The sequence below is a fragment of the Vicugna pacos genome, unplaced genomic scaffold, assembly GCF_048564905.1.
Source record: "Vicugna pacos unplaced genomic scaffold, VicPac4 scaffold_19, whole genome shotgun sequence".
Taxonomy (NCBI): Eukaryota; Metazoa; Chordata; class Mammalia; order Artiodactyla; family Camelidae; genus Vicugna; species Vicugna pacos.
In genome coordinates, this window is record NW_027328740.1 from 65,321,464 (window position 1) to 65,345,160 (window position 23,697).

General features: G+C 41.5%; 1 protein-coding gene across 13 annotated transcripts in view; it reads left to right on the forward strand.

The window, feature by feature from the left end:
• Window positions 1-23,697, forward strand: part of LOC140693124 (uncharacterized) — an 843,637-nt gene that overhangs the window by 817,385 nt on the left and 2,555 nt on the right. For 4 of the 13 annotated variants that reach the window (XR_012068815.1, XR_012068804.1, XR_012068813.1 and 1 more), the window contains one exon: window positions 2,127-2,243. The exons of 3 other annotated variants lie outside the window; for them this stretch is intronic. The gene's annotated coding sequence lies outside the window, so the exon portion shown is untranslated. Of the gene's footprint in view, window positions 1-200; window positions 299-1,415; window positions 1,694-2,126; window positions 2,261-23,697 lie in introns of those variants that run through there. 6 more of the 13 variants (XR_012068817.1, XR_012068805.1, XR_012068812.1 and 3 more) reach the window with 5 other exon arrangements.

Sequence of the window (23,697 nt, forward strand, 5' to 3'; positions counted from 1 at the left end):
TGATTTTCCTTGTCTGTGGACTCTTCTTTTCACTAGTTCATGATAATGTTACATGTCGGCTGTGGAAACTTGCTAGATGTCAAGAAAGAGCAAATCCATTGCATGCTAGTATTTTTAGAGTGTGTTATTGAATTATCAATTGAAATTAAATCAGGCTGACCCATTGAGCCATCCCCTGAGCTCTTTTTGCCTTCCTACAGGTGATACTGCTCTCGTTGCTGCATGTGCCCTTCCCCCAGACTTAGTTTTGGAGTTGAGTAAATCACCATCACTGGAGCCCTCTCTTTAAAAGATGAAGAGAACATTTGCTCTTTCTCCCTGGTTGGGGACTTGGATGAGATGAGGTAACAGATAAAGAATGAAGCCCCACCTCATTCTGACCACTGCTCTTTCCGTTCATTTCTCCAGGGGAAGAGTACAATTCAAAAATATAAAGATTGTGAGCTAATGAAATATACAAGACAACCGATCATTTATTAAATACACTTTCATGCCAGAAACAAATGTATTATACACACAAAAAGCACATAAATTACGGTAGTACTGTGGTTACAAACGTGGGCCGAGTTCGAGTCCTGCTCTGGAGTGACAAGTCCTGTGAAATGGAGAACTTGTAGGTCGGCTTAGCCTCTCCCGGACTTTTTTCTTTCCTGCAGAGACAGGGCTCGCTAGTCATCCCTCCCCCGTAGAGGTGCTGTGGGTTGTAAACGACGCGCGTGGGCAGGCCAAGCACAGCTGCTCGTTCCTCGTAAGTGCAGGATAGCACAGCTTTTGCGGTTACGGCTTTATGATCGCACCGTGTAGACCCTCAGTACTCTGAAGGGATGTCTTGCGGATTGGAGATGGGATTCTCACTTCTGTAAATACCCAAAGATTGTGTTATTGAGCCTTGCTGATATAAATCTATTCTTTAGAAAGTACATAATGTAGATATATTTTTCAAACATGCATGCTTTTTTTCTTTTATTATTTATACTTTTACCCTCTCATCACGTGGTGTGACTTTTGATGGAATCCAGGAAACAGTCCTAAGCCACCTGCCTCTTCACACTTCTTCGTGATGGTTTTCTTCCTTGACTAGAAGAGGGTTTTGCATAGGAAATTTTGTTTGCTCCCCTTCTCTTGGAGTCTCCCTGTTTGTCTGCCCATCTCTCACCTGTCCATCTGTCCATTTCTCTGCCCACTCATTCTTCTGACTTGTTCCAAGAAGCACTTCAGGCAGCTTACAGAAGAACAGATACCAAATAAACAGGTGAGAAAATGGGGCCAAGTTCACAAATTGAGGCTCGGAGTTGAGCCTGTGTGAGAGTTGCAGGCGTGAGACACACGCCTCTGCCTTGTGACTTATAAGATAGACAGCATCAATGTGCCTGAGGCTCCCAGCACACACAGGGAAGCAGGGTATGTGGGAGATGCTCACTGGCTGTGAAATAAATAAGTGGCTTAGGAGAAGCCCAGCCTTTCCAAATACTAAGACTTAGGAGAATATTTTGAGTGTCTTCCAAAATCTGAGTATTGCATCTTTTCTTTTTCAGAGTTTTATATATAGTTGGTTAACATTCTATACCTGGAAATTTCTCCAAAACTGCTGCCCACGTGAGTCCCATGACTCGGGAATGGGGTGGTTCTGCTCATTGACGGGTGTTGGCCAGAAACAGAAAATGACAGCCTCCAAGGAGCCTGGGATTAAGCAGTTATGTTTTGTCAGTGCTGTAGATTTCAGAAAATGCTTTTACCGTTTCTCTCCATCTGAGGAAGCAGCGTGCTCTCTTCCCAGCATCAGGAGTTCAGGGTCTCGGGATGGTGGGGGCTGACTGCACTGCCGTAAAGACAGCTGAGCTAGTCACTGCATGTGTGGTGCTTTCACGTAGTGCATTTCATGTTTTTTAAAAGGTTTCAACATGTAGTTAATTAACTGAGTTAATTAACATTTAATAAATATGAGGCTTTTTTGAAAAGACAGTTATAGGCAGAATATAAGTTGTGAACACTTTAAAAATGGCTTCATTACTGAAATTTCAGTAAGGAAGATTCAGTTTATCTTATTTACGCCTCTCTTTAAAAGTAACAAAGAAACAAGACAGAAAAAGCAGAGGATTACTTCTGTTCTTCCTCTCGGCTTGCAGGTGCCCTCACCTCCAGTGGCATCCATCCAGACACCAGCACTGACACTGGCCGTGCTCAGAAATGCCTCAGCCCTGAAGACACAACTGACAAATGGAAGGGAGCCGCGTCCTGTTACAGCGGGTGCTCTCACTTTGTGAGTCCTTATGTAACTGCGTGGTGTTATTCAGGATCGCCCTTTCTACACTGTGTGACGGTGATGCGGTGTCTCCTAGTTATTTGTTTCTGTAACTACTCATGTATTTTTTCCAATGTGTGGTACTAGACATCTAAAAATGCATTTTTCAGATGAAAAATAATGTGTATTTAATATAAAAGTCTGAAAAAAGAGTCAAAAGGGTCTATCCTGGTCCCAGTACTCAAAGATAATAATTAACACTTTAACATCTATTTTCTGTTCTTTTCATCAGTGTGTATCAGCTCTGTCATAAAAACCAGCGAGCACTGTGTGCCTGTTTACTGTGTGGAGACCTCCATTTTCCATTCAGCTTATTACACATTTTTCTACAATATTCTATCTCCCCTGACATGATTTTTAATGACCAGTATAGCATTCTGTTTTTTGGAGGCATCGTCCATTTTACTTTGTACTTAAGTAAACTTTTAAATTCCAAGTATACTTAATTGAAATACTGAAAAGAGAACTGTGGTGGTACCGAAAGTCCCCTACTTCCCTTCCCCTTTTTTCCTGAGAGTAAAAGCTGCTGACAATGTGGAGTATATATTTCATGACCTTTATGCCTTTGTCATATATATATACACACATACATACACGTATATGAGAAATCTATGTATATGTGTGTGTATATATGCTTTATTGAAAAATAAGGCCATACTATATGTTTTCTGTAGCTCGGTTTATTCACTAACGTATATATCATAGACCTCCTCCCACTCCAGACTCACCCGGTCCTTTCATATAGAGTAAAGGGGTCTCCTGATGTGCAGGTTTGGTCTCTTGTGTAACGACACCTTTCGTGGGAGAGTACTGTGGACAAGGCCTTGGACCATGCTGAAACGCTGCAACTTTAGTGCCCACAGCTCTCCGTGATTTACCGCATCATTGTCTTGATGGTGAACACTTAAGTTTTCTCCATTTTCCACTGTCAGAAAGGGTGTTTGACTGGCATCCTTCTTGTACAAACATTCCTGTGATCTTGTATGAGTATTCCTTTAGCTAAGGTTTCTGGAAATTTAGTCCTTGGATGTGACAACTTCATACATCACAGGATGCTTTCAAGTGAATCTTGAAATTCCTTCTCCTGTGGGACATGAAAAGATGTAGAATAACTTATGTAACCAATTCTCTATCGCTGGATATGATTTCACTTCAGCATTTCTTCCCACCATTGTAAACAGTGCTGTGCAAATGTTCTGATGAGTACATCTTTTTGAACTGATTTTTTCTAAATGTAACGATTCCTAAAAGTGGAGTTCAGCCTGTGTGCACACACGTTTTTCAGAGTTTACATATCCATTGACATGTCATCCTCCAAAAGATCGCTCACATTTTGTTGTCTCAAAGATGGACACTAGCTATAATATCTTTTAAACATATTTGCCAATATGACGAGCAAAATGATTTTCATTATTTTAGTTTGCACTTGATGACCAGTGAGGTTTTGAGCATTTTTCACTCATTAGCCATCTGACTTTTAAAAAGTGAATGATCCCTTTTGTCCTTTGCAAACATTTAAGTGGGGGAGCTTCTTGCTGCTTTGTGACAGCTCAATGTGTATTATGAACATTAACCCCTTGTCTTCATCAACATGTATCACAGAGCTTTTACTTGTCATTTCTTGCCTTTCATTTTGTTCAGTAGGTTCATTATTGTTGTGGCCCAAAATAATCTTAAGATAGTAAATGTCTTCTTTTTGGGTTTTATTCTTAGAAATGCTTTCTTATAATGGTATAAATTTCTTCTGTAGGTTTTTTTAATCTCTAAGATGGAGATGATAATGGTACTTGTTACAGTGAGGAGAAGCTGAATTGATATGAGCAAAGAGTTGTATTTGCTCTTATTAGTACTTTCTAATATTTACATCATTTTCTGTAATTTTTCTTGTGGTCATTTTGACGGGAATAGAATTTGTTTTTTCCAGGTATTCTCTGATTGTAACAAGACAATTATTAAATTCATACTTTGCTTTTTAATTTGAAATCCCACCTGTAAAAAATACTTATGTATACTAGAGTCTCTTTTTGAGCTCATGATTTATTTCTGTCAATCTTACTTTCTTACTCTAGCACTATATCTTACATATTGTAAAAATTTATTTAATATATTACAGTGCGAATTTTTTGATTCTTTTTTCGATCCCTAAATTTCTTGGCTTGTATTATGACTTTATTATTCCTGAAGAATTCTAATATAATTTTTTCAAGTTAAAAAAAACAGATAAGTGTTGTCATGGGAATTTTTAGTAATTTTGAATTATCTTTAGGAGAACGTACATCTTTAAAACTGCTTTCCTCCATACAAAAGGTTGATGTCTCTACTTTCACACTTTTACTTTACCCCTCAGTACAGTCCTGTACTTTCTCCATGTACAACATGGGCATTGTTTTTGAGTTTATTCCAGATTATTGTTGATGTTTTTGTTAATTTTTTAAGTGAGAAATTTTTGCTATTATATTTTTTAACTGTTAAAACTGACACCTAGGAAGGCAGATTCGGTTTGTAAATACTCACTTTGTAACTTCTCATTTAAAATTGTAAGTATTAAGTACTTGTTACAGAATCCTTTCTTTTCTGTTTTTAAAAATTTGTTTCCAAGATTCTCAAAATGGTCATAGCTAAGTAGTATAGGTGGGGAGACAGATGGAGAGAGGTAGTGTGGCTCATGTACAAACTGTGAGCACTTTCATGGCTGCCTTTATGCTGGAAAAGCTGATAAACAGTCCAGCTTAAACCAGGGTGGCTTTGTATGCACTTTAAATCCAGCTTTCCTGCCTGTATGGTGAAGCCTGGTGGGCGTGGCAGGTAGATGATCAAGGTCGAATGGAGGTTATTGGCTGCACAGAGCACTGTGTCTGAGAATTGGAGACCATCACCATGGGAAATGCTTGGTGCCAGGAACAATGCAGAGGAGCTGGGGAAGCTTGTGTTAAGGATTTTCCAGCCCTGGGAGTGGGAATATCAGACTCTGCATTCAGATCTGAGTTTGAATTCATCCTCTTTAGTTTTCTTGTCCTCTGACTTTTGTCAAGCTATATACCATCTTTCACTTCCTGTTTTCTTGTCTCTCAAATTAGGAGAATTACATCCTGCTGCTAGAGTGTTTGATCAGGTTAAATAATTTGTGTCTATAAGATGTCACATACAGTCACAAGCTCAGTGAGAAATGGGCTGTCGCCTGTTCTTCTGCAGCTCAGTGCTTGACAAGACATGGGGGAAAGCCAGTCCCTAATTTGTGTGTGATGCAAGTAGGAACAAAATTAATGTCTTGCCTTTCCCTAGCAGTATTCTTACAGCTTTGCTTCATTTACTTCTTTCCTCCTTTCCTTTCCCCTTTCCCATCCTCCACCAAAAGAGCCTCTCAGAAAAATAGATTCAAATTACTTTAAAGGTTGGCTCATCCTCATGAAATGATAGTATCATAAAAAAAACTGTGCAAATCCCAGAATATATTTTATATGATTTACACACACACATGTGCGTGCAAACACACACACACACAAAATCAGTCTACCTCCCACTTACAGAGGGAGAAGGTCCACTTTTTCTGAGTTTTCATTCACAGAGAGTGAGAACAATGTCTCTTACACAGACTTTCACCAGGCTTCGTGCATGGTGTTTTTAATTGAATTTCTGTTTGTGGTCATAGATATAGTCTCCTAATAGAAGAGAGAAAGTGGAGACATAGACATTCCGCTGAGATATTGGTGTCATCATATTTTAGTTGTAAAGGACTTAAGACAGCATAGAGTCGCAACATTTTATGGGTGAGAATCCATGATGTTGTAACTTAGACAAGAACCTGGGTCTTCTGCCATCTTGTCCACGCGGGTGAAGAGGCAACTGGGCAGGGGATAGTAGGGATCCTTCCTGCTTCACTTCCATGTTCTTGCTAGTTTTCATTTCAGCTGCCTTTAGTTTATGTTCATGAGGCCACTCATGGGAAGGTCACTCTGTCCTGATAGATTGAGTTTCTTATCAGCGAAAAGCTCTGGACCCACTCATATTTCCCAGAGTTTTCTGCTGACCTGCTGAAACTTTATATAATTGAGACCTAAGAAACTACTGAATATAAAATCCTTATTGTTATCATTTCCCCTCGAGTTCCATAGGAATGGGGTGCTGTCTCAGGCTGTCTAAGGCTAGATCTGAACAAAGATAGGGTGATGGGCTGTGCTTCTGGACCTACACAGTCAAAGGGGATTTCCACCTAAGCTTTATAATCAGGCAGATTAGTTCAAATCTTGCCTTTACCAATTATTATCTTTGTGTCTTGGGGGAGAAACTGTACTTTTTTGTGTCCAAATTTGTTTATCTGTAAATAAGTTCAGTATTTATTTTAAGGTTTCTGTTTTAGAATTGAATGAGCTAATTCATTCATTTATACCTAAAATAGCGATCGCATGGTTCTATGCTGGTGCCTTGGTAGTTGATTACTAAGGGAATCGGCATTGAGAATGGGGGTGGGGGACCCCTGGATAATAGAGCTTATATTCCAGGATACGCTTGTAAAAGACTGGATGTGCAGTAGATTTTTAGTAAATATCTACTCCTTTCCTAATCTGCATTGATTGTTTATATATCTTTATACAAATATATTAACAATTTTTATTGCAATTTAAATATTTTTGTAGTATTTACATTATGTAGCTATAAAAATACATGAAATAAAATGATTTGACTTTTATTTTCTTTTCAATAAGCAAAACAAAATAAAATAGAAAAGAAAAAAGTCTTGAGGGAGTAGAAATAATTTTATTTCTGTGGAATCAATTCCGTATAATAGGTCTTTGTCATGTTGTTAAACAGCATATAAAATTGATAGGTTGTGACATACTGGAAATGAGGAAACAGTGGAGACATACTACCTCTAATGCAGTCATTTTGTTACCAAGTCCAAACTCGTTCTGCTTGCTGCATGACAGGCCAATAAATGGGGAGATGAGATGTTGGAGTAAGGAATAGTGACTTCATTTGAAAATCTGGCAGACCCAGAAAATGGCATATTGATATCCAGTAGAACTCTCTTCCCCAAAGCAGAATTCAGTCTCCTTTTATACTAAAAAGCGGCGGGGATGTGGTTGGTTGTTGCAAACTTCTCGCTGTACGAATTGTTTGTCCTTGGAATCCTTTGTTCCTGCAGCTGTCCATGGTGGGTCAAATTAAGGTGCCCCCGTAAAACCTCCAAATAAAAGAAAGATTATTATCTATTTTGCAACTTGCCATCTGTACATAAGTGTAGAAGAGCTAATATCCTTAAAGATCAGAGCCCGGAGAATAGGCTGTCCTGGATATTTCAGGCTAAAGGCAACTTTTTTTTACAAAAGGTGCAGAGATAGCAAGTCGGAGCCTAGAAAACAAGGTACAGGTTTAAAGCCAAACGAACACATCTAACATGGAGTCAAATTTGTTCTTTTCTTTTACAATTTCTTTTTCTAACTCATAAATAATTTTAGTAAGAAACATGAGAAATTTTTTTTATTATTGCTTCTTAATAACGGATTACAACTACACTTTAGTGAGCAGGGATGCTGTGCGTGCCTTGGGGTCACAGCAAACTCTTGTTGGGGGTGGTCGACCCTGTAACATACCTGATGTCCCGTGAGTGTTGGTGAGGGTCCCCCTAACCAGGGGCTCTCTTCAGGAACCACCATATGGGCATTGACCTCTGGAGACCTCTTTTTCAGCTGCATGAAATTTTTTCAGATTTTGTGATGGAAAAATCTCTCCAGCTGCAGATAATCAGGGAATAAAGGAAGAGGAAAAGGGCTTGAAGTAGAGTAGAAGAGAAGGACAGAATATCAGGGAGCGTGGGGGCTTGGCAGCGGGGCCTCGGGAGAGAGAGGAGCAGAGGTGTGGAGGGTCCCGGCTACGGAACTAGCTCCTGCACCTTTCCCCGCACCCAAGCCACACAGCTTTTAATTGGGCCCAGGACTCCCTCCTGTCTGGATGTCACCCTGGGCAGAACTTTGAGAATCGAAGCTAAGGGGTGGTCAACACTCACCTAGGGGGTCACTGAGGACTTTGCTCAAGTCCACATTGACTTTTCCAGTCATGTGCCTTCACCTGTTCTTTATCTCAGGATCTGAGAAGCAGGAGCAAGGAACTCATGGAGAGATCCAGGAAGATATCTGACTGTGTTAAGAGACGACAGTCACAGTGACACGTGGAGCGAAGACACTTGCAGTAAAGTAAAATAACTTCACAACTATTGCATCAGAGCTGCAAGTGTGAGAGAACCTAAGCCTGTCTCAGAGTGCAGGGGACAAGAGAAAAGGAATGGTAAAATTACCACTGACATTTGAAATTTTGTTAAAAAGAATGCTACTGTTAATTGTATCACTTGAATGTATGCAGGTGTTTTTCTATGAGCATTCATAGGTTCACAAAACCCCACCAGCCACTCTTGCTCCCATCTGGTGTGGGCTTTCTCAAGCACAGTGCCCTTCCTGCTTGGGTGGGCCACGCTGCTGGTCCTCGCCTGGGGCCGGACTGCTACAGGACACTGAGTCCCCGAGGCACGACCTGGGATACATGACAGGAACATCTCTGCTCTTGGCTGAGGGCCTCCGTTTCCCCCTGCAGTGTAAGAATGCCGGTGACTCAGTTAGAAGCATGCATCCAAGCCATCCTTCCGTGTCATCACCATCTAGAAGCGGTGCCTGAATATTCTGAATTTCTGCAGAATGTTGTTTACAATCACCTTGAACAAGTGAGTGTGTGTCCTCTTTCAAGTGGAGGAATTACTGCCATTTTCCTGGAACTTACTCACCAGTAGTCCATCTGATTTTTCTGTGCTAGGATTCAGTATAGCCTGCTAATAACTCTGCAGTCAGATCTTGAAACCCTGATGAAGAGGATTATTTATTTTCTTTCCTTATATGATAGTATTTTACTTTCAAAATTCTGAGTTTTCTGTTCTTGGAGGAATTTTTTTGGGGTTTGGAGAAACAACTTTGCTCTTACCATCTTTGTGACCTGTTGCTATATGCATCTCACCTGTCTTCTGTCACTTGTGAGGCGGTTCCATTTGTGACCCTGTCCGGGTTATTCATGTTATAAAACATAAAATCTGTAAAAGTACAGAACCCTTTTACTCCGAAGACATTCCACAAATACTCCTTTAATCTGGGTGTGGTTTTAACAAGACACAAACATTAGAACATATACTTGCAGGTTGCCAGTGCAAAATCCCCAAATGAATAGTCTAGCTCAACATCTAAAATCTTTCTTATCTACCTTGGATATGTATGGATAAGTGAAGCAGTTTGCTAAGAACCCAAGACCAGGTTTAGGATACAGGCTGATGTAGCTCAGCGGGTCCTCCCAAGCTGATGCTCTGCCAGAGAGTGGGGTTGAGGGGAGAGGGCGTGCCCTGCCCTCCATGAGCTGACAGTTTCATGGCAAACACCTTCACAAGGTGAAGAAATTGGAGTTTCTTCTATGAACAGTGGGTCTGAAAAGAGCCCAAAAAGCATGGGAGTGACACAATCCCATTTGTCTCAAGTAGGGGAGAGTGGCTGTGGGGCCACTTGGGAGACTCGTGAGTCCAGGTGGGCAGTGTTGGTGGCTTCCACTTGAGCGGTAGGATAGTGGGTAAAAGCGAACAGATTGAAGGCATGTTTAGATGGTAAAAAGAAAGATTTAAATCTGTCTGTGAAGGTAGGATGGAGTAAGGCCCAGGTTTCTGGGTGGATTAATGAGTTAAATGATGCTCCTGCTGTGTTCTGAGGAGGGAAAGCTGCAGAGGGATTTCTGGGGGAAAACTGATGAGTTCAGCTGTGGGTAAAGTGAAAGGTTGTTAGATGTGTGGTCTGGGATCTCAGGTGAGAGCCAGTAGTGAGTAGGGAGAGGGGAGAGAGACTTTCAAATAATTTTATCTTGTGAACATACATATAAGGATGAGTAATGACACACTTAACCCCTCTATATTCTGTATTTAAAACCCAGTAACATTTTGCTATATTGGTTGCAGGGGTTCTTAATTTTTTAATACAAATAAAATAAATAGAAACAAAATAGTGGAGTTAATGAATATCTTAGAGTTGATGTGTGTCCTTGTATGTATTTTGATTTCTCATCTTTATAAACATAATCTACAAAAAGTTAACTTGCTTAGAATAAGAGTTAAACACAGGGACATGACACACTCTGTTGGGGGTTGAAGGTGATATCTTTGGCAAATTATATAGCCTCTCTTTGCCTTTGTTGCATCTTCTGTGAATGCCCCCGTGCCCCTCATCACAGCTGATTTCCTAGACTAGAAGTTGGGAGGGAGGCTGCTGAAGGGAGTAAGAGGTGGCAACTGCTAGGAACAAAGAAGACAAAGACAAAAACAGATTAAAGCCGAGAAACTGAGTCCTAATACCCTCAAAGGAAAAATAATCCCGCAGTGTTTTGAGCCACTTATCGTAAGGGAAACAAAATCACGTGGATCCAAATCTCTTGAGCATATGTGTATTGTGGGTGGGAGGGTATCATCAGAAAAGGGTTGAGAAGAGGCTTTTTGGTTTCCCTTAACGTTTTCAGTAAGAATGGGGTGCAGAAGCAAAAACAACCCGCTACACAGTAGAAGGTGTTGTTTTCTGCGAAACTGACCAAAGTTTGGAAACCAGTCATCAGTGGTGCTGGGAAATGAAGAGGCTTCTGGATTGGGTGGGGCACTTGCTGTGACTTCCAGGTGACCTGCTGGCTGGGGTCTGTGAGGCGGGCAGTAGGTTTGCAGTGTGACCTGGGCATAATCCCTGGCTCTGAGGCTGCTGGTCTGACTAGCAGACCTGGGCAGATGCAGTCCTATTGGGGCATCTCGCGATGTGGCCTGGGACACCTGCCATGCTGAGGGCGAGAGGAGGGATCCCCTAAGGGGGTGTCCCTGTGAAGAGTAGAAACGTCCTCCTGCAGGGGAGGAAGAGCCTCTGAGCAGCGGGCCGGATGCACAGGCAAGAGCAGCCTGAGCACGGAGATTTCGGGGACCTGGAAGTCATAAAGTGGCCCGAACAGCCTTGTTCCTGAGAAACTGGAGGGAAAAGATGCTGCAAATGCAGGCTAATTTCAGACCCTGTGGTGGGTCATGAGTGATAGGAAAGAACTGGTCAGGCAGGCACGAAAGAACCCTGTGGTTGTCCCAGTTGGGGCGTCACACCAGAGGGAGGAGCAGAGTTATAGACTTTGTCACTTTTTATCTGTGTGACTTTGAACAATAACACCCCACCTCTCTCTCTATATATCTTCATCTGTAAAGTGACAGAGTGACAACTCGTGTCATCAGAAGGCTTAGTTTAGCTCTGATCCTCATTGTCCAGTCCTGTCAGTGCTGCCCTGCAAGGTTCTGCAGTGGGTGCTCTTACCCTGAGATGGGAGGGCGTAGAAGGGCATTGTAGCACCCGAGGGCAGGAAGGGGTTGCTTTAAAAGCAGACATGTAGCCTCCTGCAGCTGCAGACCTACAGGCAGTTTGGTTTATGGTCGTGGAGAGGACTTTGGAGGTCTTAGCATCGTCTTAAGACTTGTTTTCCCTTGGGGACCTGATTTGCCTTTGCAGATTAATGTTGAAGATTTGGGCTTCTGGCAAAGCTGTTTTCAGAGATGGGTATATATGTAACATATAGTATAAAATGAAAGGTTTTATTTAATATTTGGGACTTTGTAGCTGTAGGGAACAGCTCTGTTGGCCTGGTTTCCACGGAGGACACTAGCAGTCGTCAGAGCGTGCGGGAGGGCAGGCAGCCTGCAGTGCTGCTGCGGGGGTTCTCCCCAGCAGGACGCTCTGCTGAGTTGACTCTTCTCTGAGTTTGGTTGCCAGAGGAGCAGACAGCAAAGTAATGAGTTCTGGTGGGATTATATAATGACAGGAAGAAAGAGGGAGCCGTAGTTCTTAGGGACTACTACACTCTTTTGGTTCCTGATCCAGTGTGTCCCATTACACAATTGATGAGTTGTGTCTATTCTGGGACTTGATTGAAATAAACGTGCAGCCTGAATATTAAGAGTTATGTTTTATTTGTCAGAAGGACTCGAGCCAGGATGACTGCCTCTCAGATCACTCTGAGGGACTGCTCGCAAGAGTAGGGGAGAAGCTAGGATTATATAGGAGCTTTACAACAAAGACCAGGTAGTCAGAACAATAAAACATTGCTTGTTATCTAAAGAAAGCCAGGTATCTCAAGTTCATGAATTTAATGCTTTTCAATATATGGGAGGAAGCTAACATTTGGGCTGACTGAATATATACTTTAGACAAGCACCTAGCTATCTAGGGCCAGTAATCTTCCTTTCTTATTCTGAGTCTGCTCAGAGGGCACCATTGTGAATGGCTGCAAGCCTGTCTTCACTGGGGGGTGGCGGCAGCCGCTGATGACTTGTTTTCAGCATTCTTTGTTTAGTGACATGGTTGCAATATTTTCATTCAATTTGTAGTGTTTTCATTCACAGAAAATTATGGTATTACCCTGATTATGGATAATCTGGAAGCTTGGAATGGAACCGAGATGGAATTACTGCAGGTAACTTTTACTTTAATAAGCCATGTGTAAACATGAACACGGAGGAAGCATACAAAAGGATTCGGTGGTGAATGGGAAGGGTTTCTGCACGTTACAGGAGAAGGCAAGGCAGAATTCTTCTTCTTTGTGGGCAGGTATGTGAGTCCAACTTTCCTTTCTGAAGTGCTTTCTGAGAACTTTTTATGGTAATGAACCAACATTGACAAACGGTGACACACATTGCATTTAAGAGCTGGCTGGCTTCAACTTGGGTATTGGACAGGTGGAATTCATAGGCAGTGGTCAGGTGGATGGGACAGAGATGGAGCCCAGGCCTGGGCCCATATTCAGGTTGAAATCGCCATTTACTCACCATAGTGCCTTGGACTTGAATGTAACCTCTCTTAAACTGATGGTGAGTCTGTGAAATGGGCATGATAATATTCGTTACTTCCTGGGCTTGTTGTAAGTTCTGAAGATTATTATAGCACACATGAAGCACTTAACACACTGACACTTAGCAGTGTACACTTTGTTCGACCACCACGCTTGGTGTGTGTCAGAGCCTTAAAGGCAGCATGTGTCTGTTTAGGATGCACTGGTAGCCCCTTGGCTACTTTGTGAATTTGGTGATTTCCTTTAATACTTGTAACTCTGTGTGCCATGGGCAGTTATTTTTATGGACAGATGAGGAATCTCAGGGTAAAAAAGACTGTGTAATTTGCCCAAAGTCAGACCATAATTTTGTGTGCAGGGGCCTCGGTTCAGCATGGGCTCCTGGGCCTTCTGCTCTCTCCGTTCAGCACCAGAGCCAGATGTGGGCTCGGCTGTTTCCCAGCCCAGAATATCCGGCAGGCCACAAGACACACCTGGTCCTGTGCTGCTTGAGCAAAATCTCCGGAGGAGAGGCAGTTACAAAAGGGATAAACATAAAAACAGACGACAGCAAATTGTGATCAGCTCTGAGAAGGAAAGGAACACGTCTGGCCGTGCAGAGCTGGGAGCTTTCCCGTCAGGGCTGCTCTGGGGGCGCTCATCTCAGCTAAACAAGCTGTGCTGCTGCACCAAGGCAGGAAGGCAGGGCGCGTGTGGCCAGGTAGACAGGGCCTCGTTGATCGTACTCATTCCCTATTAAGTGGCAGGTGTCACAGGCACTTAACTAATAAACAGATGTTGGCCAGAATCATCACGCATTTTGCTTGGTAGTTTTATTGGCGCCAACTTTGAGAGGAGGTCATTGAAGCTGGGGAGTTTGCTGCATGCCCGTGATTACCATGGAAATACCCCCACTGGTCTTTCAACCTAGACTGGTGTGGCTGTCATGTCCCGGCCCTGTGAATGGCATCGTGCAGCTTCTCCCAAGTGGCCCAAATGACTGACATTGATATGCTTAATTCGTAGGAAATGGTATGTGGCAATAAGAGAAAAAGGTAGTAAGAAATTGGAAAACTAGAAAATAACCAATTCTTCCCCTGCTGGGGGACCGTACCCTGTGTCTCTCACCCCACTCACTGCCTGTCACCTCCTCCCTGCCGACTCCGTGTTCAGAAGCCACTCTGAGCCTTTGAAGAACATTTTGCCTCATGACACTGTTGACTAGGACCTGCGACCTCTCTGTCCCTGGTTAACTCTCTCTTCAAAGCCATTTAAATTTCTTGCAGGCTCCTCCACTCAAATGTAAGAATAGCCCCTTTAAACTTCTTGATGCAGCTCCTTAATGAAGATCTTGGGAAGGAAACCTAGCCAAAACCTGGGAGGTATTCACAGAGTGAATGTAACCTGAGCATTTTTTGACGTTCAGAATCAGAGCGGTGGGAGACACAGGAAGGCCTTTTTAAGTTAGCAAGTGGAAAGAGAAAGGACTCAGGATGTTTGAGACTGAAACATCTCGGTCCCAGCCAGCAAGGCACCTGCGTTCAGGATGGTGTGTGGGGAGTGCAGAGTTCTCAAAAAGAAAGAAGTGGTGGGTTGGCAGGGAGGACATTTAGGTACTTAACTGGGGAAGGAAAAAGTTGGCTGAACAATTCATGGTTGAACAAGAGGATTGTGACATGATGTGCTTGTATTTTGGAGAGAAGGGTTTTGTGGAGCCAGGCCTAAGGAGAAATCTCTCTGACTGGGGAGTCAGCACAACAAAAAAACACACAGAACCAGGCAGACCCCATGGCCCCTGATGGGGGAGAGGCTGCCCACCAATTGGAGACCTGGAGGCTGCTTCTGTCCCTTAGCTGGGGCCTCAGACCTCACTTCACATCCCAGTCCTGTTGATACAAGAAAAAATATGTGGGGCATGAGAAGGGCTGTGTCCCAGGCTTCCGTTGAGCCCCTGGGATGTGCCCCACCAGATTATGTTCCTTGGCTTCATGCAGTAAAGAATTCAAGAACAAGCCAGTGTTGAGTAAAGGTAGATTTATTCAGAGAGATACATTGACAGGCATGAGAAACGTCACGAAGTATGGGGGTTTGATGCTCAGATTAAAAGTAGGCACACACTCCACAGAAATAGTGTGGGCCTTCTCCGAAGAGGTAGAGAGAGGGGTTCCTGGGATGTGGCTCTGTGTTGCTCCTTTTCTTGGGCTTCGTGGTTTCATATGCTAATAAGTAGAAGGACCAGCCTTAGGGCAAGGGGCTGGGATTCCAGGGAGTTGGCCATTTTCCACCCTTTGACCTTTTGTGGCTAGCCTTGTGACTGCCATGGTGCCTGGGGCCGTGTTATTCACCATGTTACTATTACAATGGGTGTATAATGAAGCTCAGGATCTACTAGAAGTTAAATCTCTTCATCCTGAGCCTCAAGACCTATTGGGGGTTGAATTCTTCACCATTTTGATGTTAATTGCTGTGGTCTTTCTTGAATGGCTTGCTCTGCCCCCTTCCATCCTGTCTCACTGTGATGACACAGAGAGAGCAAAGACCGGGCCCTGCGTGTGTTCCTGCATTTAACAGCGGGAGATGTGGGGTGGGCTGAGGATGACTCTGAGTGGTGAGAAATATGTTTCAGATTTTCCCACATGAGACATGGGGACCTGCCAGCAGCCATCGCAGATTTATCTCACGGGCATTATCGCTTGTGTTGTTACGGTAACAACAGGCCAGCCAAGAAATAAGCAGCACTCAGAGGGTGGGAGTACTGAGATTTATTATGCCAGCGGGCTCAGAGGGGCTTCTGTTCCCAAGCCCTGAGCACATCCAAGACGTGCACATGAGGTTTTATAGGGTTAATTACAAGTATGGGGCTTTTAGCCAATAAGGCTCAAACAACAAAAAGCAAGGAATCAGTACACTGAAGCTTATCAATTTGGAACAGATCACGTTACTGACAATTGTTGACCTTGGATTTACGAGTTAGCTTGTTAGCCCAGTAAACTGACACTGAACTTCAGATTTACGAGTTAGCCCAGCAAAACTTAGATCAGTAAACCGACACTTATCACACTTAGATTTGTGACTTAGCTTGTTAGCCCAGCTGGGGTTTTTGTTCACAGTGTCACTCATCTTTTCTATTTTCCTTTTATTTTTAAAGTATTTAATCCAAATTTAATATCAGGATTTTTTTGGAAAGAAATTTCTCTTTTTCTTTTCTTTGGGGCTCTTTTGGGGGGTAGGAAATTAGGTATATTTATCTGTTAGTGGAGGCCCTGGGGCTTGAACCCAGGACCCTGTGCACACTAAGCACACGCTCTACCACCTGCCCCATCATCTTTTTCTTTTTGCTTTAGCTGCCAAGAATCTTACAGCTGAATTTCTAGTCGGCCTTTAACACTTGCCCTGACTTCATGGAATCCATTTTTATGAGTTTACCTCCCACTGGTTTCATTTAAGTATTGAATCTCCATTTTCTCTTCACTCTCAGTTTTGCCTTTTTGTTGTTATGGTTGTTAAGCTGTGTTTAAAAAATTGTTTAATTTCTCTTTTAGCAGGAGGCTGAAGTAAATAAATATGTAAACAAACATCACACTTAAATGCTTTTATATATTCTAAGCTGTTTAGTAGTTAATTAAAAACCAAATTGAATATTAAAGGGATAAAATTTTTAAATTATTTTTTAATTTTTTATAAAGACATAGCTGATTTAAAATATATGTTTCAGGTGTACAATAGATGCTCCATTTATAGTTACTGTAAAACATTGTCTGTATTCCCTGTGTTGTAAGATACATCCCTCTAGAGTGTTTACATTACATGTTGCAGTTTGTATAAGAAATTTGGGTAACGCAGAGTCTGGGACGTGGCTGTGGCTGACCCAGGTTCAAGCAAACCCTGCCTGTCAAAGCTCAGGCCTTCACTCCTGTCTGCAGGGGAGCGAGTGGAGGCAGCTCTCATCAGCGCTGGCACCACACTCTGAGTGGCAGTGACAGCAGTGACTGTGTGTGGACGTGAAAATTGTTGTTCCAAGAGTTTTACATGCTTTTCTGCATTTAATAATTAAAGCCCTCCTGTGAGGAAGGGTTTTAAATTTTTAATGAATAATACATTTTATTTTGATATTGATAGACTTCAAAACTCCGGAAAATTTACAGGAGTAGTACAATAAATGCTTAGATACAGTTCACCTTAAAGGGCACTATTTGCCCTTTTGTGACGGGCTTATTTTAGCATAAATTTTCAAAGTTCATTCATATTGTAGCCTGAATCAGTACATTATTCTTTTTGTTTGATAATATCCTTTTCCTTTTTTTTCGTTTTTGGTCTATTTAAAAATATTTTCATTGAAGTCTAGTCAGTTTATAGTGTTGCGTCAGTTTCTTGTGTACAGCACAAAACTTCAGTTAAATAAGAACATACCTGCATTCATTTTCATATTCTTTTTAAACATAAGTTACTATAAGTTATTAAATATATTCTCCTGTGCTATACAGTATATACTTGCTGTTTATTGTATACATACTCAGCATCTGCAAATCTTGAACTCCCAATTTATTCATTCCACACCCTCTCCCCTCTGGTAACCATAGTTTGGTTTCTATGTCTCTGTGTCTGTTTCTGTTCTGTAGATAAGTTTATCTTTTTGTTCCTTTGTTTTTGTTTTTTGTTTTTTTTTTTGTTTTAGATTCCACATGTGAGCGATCTCATATGGTATTTTTCTTTCTCTTTCTGGCTTATTTCATTTAGAATGTCATTCTCCTGGTCCATTCATATTGCTGCAAATGGCATTATTTTATTATTATTTTATTGCTGAATAGTAGTCTATTGGACATATATACTACAACCTCTTTATCCAGTCGTCTGTCAGTGGACATTTAGGTTGTTTCCATGTCTTGATATTGTAAATAATGCTGCTGTGAACATTGGGGTGAAAGTGTCTTTTTGAATTACGTTTCCTTTCGGATATATGCCCTGGAGTGGGATTGCTGTGTCATCTGGGCCCCCAAGGTTTTGTCTTTTGAGGAACCTCTATACAGTTTTCCACAATGGCTCCACCAAACTGCATTCCCACCACAGTGTAGGAGTGTTCCCAATTCTCCACAGCCTCTCCAGCATTTAGTGTCTATGAACTTCTGAATGATGGCTATTCTGACTGGTGAAAGGTGATACTTGTTTGCAGTTTTGATTTGCATTTCTCTGATAATGATATTGAGCATTTTTTCATGTGCCTATTGGCCATTTGTATGTCTTCATTGGAGAAATGTTTCTTTAGGCCTTCTGCCCATTTTTGGATTGAATTGTTTGTTTTTCTTTTTTATCAAGTGTAAAAGCTGTTTACATATTCTGGGAATTAAGCCCTTGTCACTTTCATTTAATGCAACTATTTTCTCCCACTCCATAGGTTGTCTTTTTGCTTTAATTTTTGTTTTCTTTTCTGTGCAAAAGCTTGTAAGTTTAATTAGAACCCACTTGTATATTTTTGCTTGTATTTCTATTGCTTGAGTTGACTGCTCTTGGAAAATATTGTTGAGATATATGTCAGATGTTTTGCCTATGTCTTCTTCTAAGAGGTTTATAGTGTCTTGTCTACAATTTTAAGTCTTTAAGCCATTTTGAATTCATTTTTTTGTATGTTGTGAGGGGGTAGTCTAACTTCATTGATTTACATGCAGCTGTGCAGTTTTCCCTGCACCATTTGCTGAAGAGGCTGTCTTTGCTCAATTGTATGTTCTCACCTCCTTTGTCAAAGATTCAATTACCAAAAGTTTGTGGGACTATTCTTGGTAATTTTGTTTATCCATTCATTGATGGATGGATATTTTTAGTGACTTTTAGCTACTCTGAATGATACTGCTATGAATATTGATGTGCAAGTTTTTGTGAGAATACATTTCCATTCTGTTGGCTGTACAGTTGGCCCACCATATCTGTAGTTTCCACTTCATGGATCCAGATGGCTGATTGCAAAGGGACTTGATCATCCTTGGATTATGGTATCCAGGGTGGGGGGTTCCTGAAACCAACCCCCCGAGGACACTGAAGGATGACTCTACATGTAGGAGTGGAATTGCTCAGCCACATAACTCTAACCTTTTGAGGAAACATCGGGCTCTTCCAAAGAAGCTGCACCATTGCCCCTTTCCAACGGCTGCATATTGAGGGTGTCCATTTCTCTGCCTCCTGACTGACACTTGTTATTGTCCATGTTTTGATTATAACCATCCTAGTGAGTTTAAAATGAGATCTCATTTTGATTTTGATTTCGCTAGTGATGCTGACCATCTTTTCAGATGCTTATTGGCCAATTGTGTATCTATTTAAATCCTTGGCAAATTAAAAAATTGGGTCGATTTTCTTTGTATTGTTCAGTTGTAAGCATTTGTTTTATATCCTGGATACTAGTCTCTTATTAGATATATGCTTTGCAAGATTTTTCTCCTATTCTGCAGATTGTCATTTCACTTTAATTTTTTTAAACATTAAAACAATTTCTTTATAGGGGAGGTAATTAGATTTATTCATTTTGTTTTTCTTCCTTAGCATGCACTCTATCATTTGAGCTACCCCTTTCCCCTTTCATTTCACACTCTTGATGTTGTCCTTTGTAACAAATGATTTTAATTTGATGAAGTCCATTTTATCTATTTTGCTTTATCACTTGTGCTCTTGGTATTGTATCTAGGAAGCCATAGCCTATCCTATGACCACAAAGATTCATACTATGTCTTCTTTTAGAAAGTTCATATATTTAGTTTTTACGTTTCTGTCTGTGATCCATTTTGAATTAATATTTGTTATATAAAATACGGGGTCCAGATTCCAGATTCATTCTTTTGCCTTCAGATACCCAGGTGTCTCTGCTCCATTTGTTGGATAGACTATACTTTCAATGGAGTGTTGTTGGCACATTTCTGGAAAACTGACTGTAAATGTAAGTTTCCCCCCAGGATTTTTTATTGTGTCTCATAGATTTCTGCATCCAAACTTATGACAGAAGCATAATGACTTGAGTGCTATAGATTTGCTGTAACCTTTGAGTGAGTCCTCCAAATTTGCTCTTCTTTTTCAAGATTGTTTTGGCTGACCTGGGTCCCTTGCTTTCAATATGAATTTTGGGATCAGTTTTTCAATTTTTGCAAAGAAGTCAGCTGGAATTTTGATAGGGATTCCATTAAATATGTAGATTACTTTGGGAAGTCTTAACATTTTTAACAATATTTTCTACCATTGCATGATCATGGGATGCCTTCCATATATGAAGATATTTTAAAATTTTTTTGGTGATACTTCAAAATATTCAATGTACAAATCTTGTAAACTTTTGTTAAATGTATCTCTCATTTTATTTTTTATGCAGTTGTAAATGGAACGGCTTAGCTTCATAAGGGTGGGACTATATATATCAATTTATTTATTTCTAGGATTCCTACATAGCAAATACACTAGGTTTATATTTGCTACATTGATCTATCCACAATTCTTCCCACCCCCGTGTCATAAGAAACCAAGACCCAGCTTAAGCCATCTGAACACCTATGTGGAAGTGAGAAATGAGACCTTTGGGTGGGGTTTGTGTAGATGATACTGAGATCTTATTCAGGATGGCTTCATCTTAATTTCTTTTAAACAATCCTTTCAGAGTACATAGTCAGATACATTAGGAAAATGCTGTTTTGATGTGCGGAGGAGCTAAGACTATAATTTTCAAGTAATTTCTAGTGAGAGTGTTGTACTTGAAACATAATTTGCATCAATCTTTGAAGATTTGTGTTTCAGGAGCTTTGAGTAAATAATACCTGTCTTTATTCAATAACTACAACTAAATGCTCAAGCAACATGTAAGAGTTTGAGCAAACTGCTCCCACCCCGTAGTGCTGGTTGGTTGCAGCTGTAACTGGAGTCAGCGCTTACCTCGCCCAGTACACTTGTGCTGATCTGCTCAAAACAGTTCGTCCAACAGTTTGTCGGTAGTCTTTTAGACAAAGCCATAAAGCATTGATTTAAGGTTGCTGGAATGTAATCTATTCTTATTAATATTAAGTAAGCACATATTGAGTACTTACTGTATGTTGGGAATTGTCCCTCAGCCTCACATGAATATTACTTCTAATAAAACCTCTCATATTTCCCTGTTATTTGCACTTTACAGATAAGGAGACTGAGGATTAGGTCTTCTCTCTTTTGGGGGGAGCTCATTATCAATGATGGGAAGTTGTAAGGAAAAAGATATTGATTCATCCAGAGAAAATATTTTTCTGAGATTCAGTATTGAAGAAGGTAACCACTGAAGAGGGTGATCATTGTTTGAGTGAGACGAGCCCCGGGTTGTACGGAGTCAGCATCCCTGTCCTGGACGCTGCACGTGTAGAGCTGCGTGGTGGGTGAGGCGGCGCGGCCGCGCAGGGAAAGCGGATGCCGGTCCGTTGGGCTGTGCTCAGGCCCGGTGGGGCTTTCTCCTAAGAGCAGTGGACCGTCATTGACAGATTTTAAGTAGGCTAGTGCGATGCTCTCGTAGATCACTTTTGTCTTGTAGAATGCTTAGAAACATTTAGAAGGCTCGGCAGGAGGTGATGTGATGAGTCAGAGTAGGGTGGCTGCGAGGTGTAGCAGTGTTCAATTTTCAAGTGATTTTCAGTCCCAGGTTTGTGGCTCAGTAGCCGTGTCACTTTGGATGACACACCCAAGGAAGTGAAACAATTTATCTAATCAATAGAAGCAGTGATGTACCGAACTCCCAGGACTGCTGTGTAGATCCAGTGAGATAACGTGTGCACAGTGTGCAGCATGGTCCCCAGCACAGAGTCAGTGCTGAGGGAGTGCCAGTGAGTACCTGGTAGGACAGGTGTGGGTGGTGGATCTCGTTGACTGAGGAAATTTGCCCCTGAAGGAGGGGTCTTGTCACATCTGTGAGTGATTGGCCTGAGCTGGGAGAGGCAGGGAGACCTTGCCCCCGACCAAGGGCCCTGGGCAGGATGGCTATGGGAGGAACACCGTGAAGTTAGCTCTTTGCAGGTGGAGTTGGAGGTGCCCTTGAGACATCTAAGTGCAGTGTCACAATCACAGAAGTGGTCTGGTCCCGGGCTGTGCATTTTCCTGCTGAGATATTGATCTCTGAACGCGAAGACATACTTTACAGGACAAGTGAATAGTAGTATCATCTCTCATCAAAGCTCACATCTCTTTATTCATCACTCACTTTGCTAATTGGGTACTTACAGAACACACTTCACTGTCCTCCCCTGGGCTCAGGCTCCACAGAAAAGAGCTGGTGAGTCTCCCTCTTTTCCAGAAGAAGACACACTTAGCTGGTAGACTTCTATACCTCGCCAGACTTAGAATTTTAGGTTGTTGATTTAATTATATTTTCTGTTGGTCATCTCCTGACAGGAGAGACGTTTTACCTCATGGTCAGGTTTCAATTAGCTGTTACTGAGAATTGCTGGTCTGATCCATAGTGTATTTATTCTATTAACTTTGTAGAGTACTTATCATTTTTCTGTCTTTGCTCTTTAATTTTGTTTGCCCCTTCAATTTTCTATCTTATTTGGGACCTTATTTTATTTTTTAATTAAAAAATGTCTATTAGCAGTTAACAAAACAAAAGCAAAGAAAAAATGCACATGACAGCTAAATTTAGAAAATATCTTGTGTGTTTTCTGTCTCAGCAATGGAGGGTTCTAGAAACTCGTGAAAAGCTTCATTACATAAGTTCCTTTAAATTCTGATTAAGAAATAAAACCTTCCTTCCTCATCTTTCAAGCTGCACAGCTAATTGTCAAGAAAGTGAGGGGAAATTCTCAGAAGCCAAGACAAACCAGAAAGCAGGGATTCTGGGAGATACGTGAGCCTTAGAAGCCCTGGGGTGCCGGTTGGCTCCTGAACTGAGTTTCAGTTGCCCTGGCAGGAGGGCAGGAGGTGAGCCTGTGGCCTCTCACACTGGGAGTTGGATGGCTGTTCTTATATAAGGCCAAGCACATCCTGAGAATCCTGCTTTATAAAAGGTTGAATTAGAAAGAAAAGAATAAAAGCATTCCTCAAGGCAAGGAATTAAGGAAAGTAAAATTTTTTGGAAGCGGGAAAAAATAACATATCCAAAGTAAGGATTTAGTTTAAAGCTGTTCTGGCATGAGAGTGACCACAAACCCATGGCAGAAAATCACAGCTCCTCTCGGAAAGAGAAGGTGTGTTTTGAATGAATCAGTGGACAGCCATTCTGAAAAAGGCCTCCAGAGTCTTCTGGATCAAGATACTGGACTCAAACACCTCCCTTCCATGGTCTCATTTAAATAACCAGAAAGGTTTTAAAGGAAAGAAGCCATAATCATAGTTCTATTTATTGACATTACTTTATGCTAGGAATTCAAAAGTGACTATGGAGTTGTCTCCTCTTTTATGGACCTTACTTTCTATTTGACATAGTTGGGGAACTTGGTGGAGGGTGGTGTTAGTATGTTGCAATTAACCAGGAGAGGAGTTTAAGAAAGCAGTGAAGGGTTGGTGACATTTTTCGCTGAGGACAGTCCTGTTCAGTTGGCTTGTAATTACAGGCT